General features: G+C 37.8%; 1 pseudogene; it reads left to right on the top strand.

Annotated features, from left to right (window-relative positions):
- Positions 1–1324, top strand: part of LOC119588920 — a 3728-nt pseudogene extending 2404 nt beyond the window's left edge.
- The last annotated feature ends 98 nt before the right edge of the window (positions 1325–1422 follow it).

Consider the following 1422-nt stretch of genomic DNA (forward strand, 5'->3'; position numbering starts at 1 on the left):
GTCTGCTAGATCACAGAATTTAAATCCTAGAAAAGCCATACTAATACCACTGACGTACGCTTATCTAATAAATTATAATACGTAATCTATCTCTGAATCACATACCAATTGAACGAAAGTTATTTTCAAATTGAGATCGGTGGAAATAGTTTCCCCTAAGTTAAGTTGAGAATAAGATAGTTATGTGACATCAGTTGTCTTGAGCTTATGTATACGTGTGCATGTTATCTTTCAATATATTCACACTAAATATGTATAAATAAATGGCATATGTTCAAAGGGTTCTGTAATGGTTGGCTCCATTTACGTAAGATAAAACAATTGTAATAGAGGGTTGAACGTCCAAACATGAATTTTCACAAATGCGGAATTTATAAATTAAGCTTGGAGGAATTTGTTTTGACCTACCAGCAATGCAAGGTAAGAAAGCTAGCACTGTATGTAAAAAAAAAGAGAGGGGTTCACAATGAACAAAATGAACCCCAAACCTAAAACGGTGCAGCCACTGTGCTTCATCGTGTCATAACGTCTTGCATAAGTAGCTATTTATACAGCAAGCGTAAAGGTAAAAGTCTTCGCTGATACAAATGGCTCCGCGAAAGGCCAACGAAGACACCTGTCATTTCAACAATCGCATCTACGTCAGTGACAACACCCACCTTACTTACTACAGTACTGCCATAGCCCTTCATCTGCTATACCCACCCCTGCAACAACAGCACCAGCTACTACACCATTCAAGTTTGTGAGATGACTTAAGCCGAAAAAGGACCTTGAACACCCCCCCGAGAGCAAAGGGCCCCGAACACCAGCTACATTTGCTTTTTTCCAAACCGACCAGTGGGTTATTTTTGGGGATGGGCCGGCAAACCGAGCTCAAAATTTTTTTCCCCGGAAGGGAATTTTTGGTTTTGGTTTTTTTTTTTCCCAAAAAAATTTTTGGGGGTTCAAAAATAGAAAGCCCTTTTTTGGGGCAAATTAAATTTTTTGTCCCCCACGAAGTTCGAGAAAAAGATTGCTTAAACTTCCAAATAATTTTAAAATTTTCAAAAACAGTCTTTCAAAAGTTACTATATGTTTTTTTCTCACTTTTCATGTTAAAATTTAATTGACATAACCCCCCACCTAAACTAACTGCCAACAAAAGGGGTTTGGGAAAAATTTTCATAATTATAAAATTATTGAACAAAGGTATGTTTTTAGGGGTGAGTTTGCACCCAAAATTTCGGCCCCAAGTTCCACATTCATTTTTCTAAAAGCACGAACCCCCAAAGGCGGGCGGCCCAACGGACCGATGGTTTATGGGGCCTTTCAAGCTCTCTGAGACCACGGCAAAAAAAAAAGGGAAAATTTTGGCCTAAAGGACAGTAACCCATGTTGGCTAATACATATAATAATACAACGTACATATATAAATTTTTA

The sequence above is a fragment of the Penaeus monodon genome, chromosome 24 (assembly GCF_015228065.2).
Source record: "Penaeus monodon isolate SGIC_2016 chromosome 24, NSTDA_Pmon_1, whole genome shotgun sequence".
Taxonomy (NCBI): Eukaryota; Metazoa; Arthropoda; class Malacostraca; order Decapoda; family Penaeidae; genus Penaeus; species Penaeus monodon.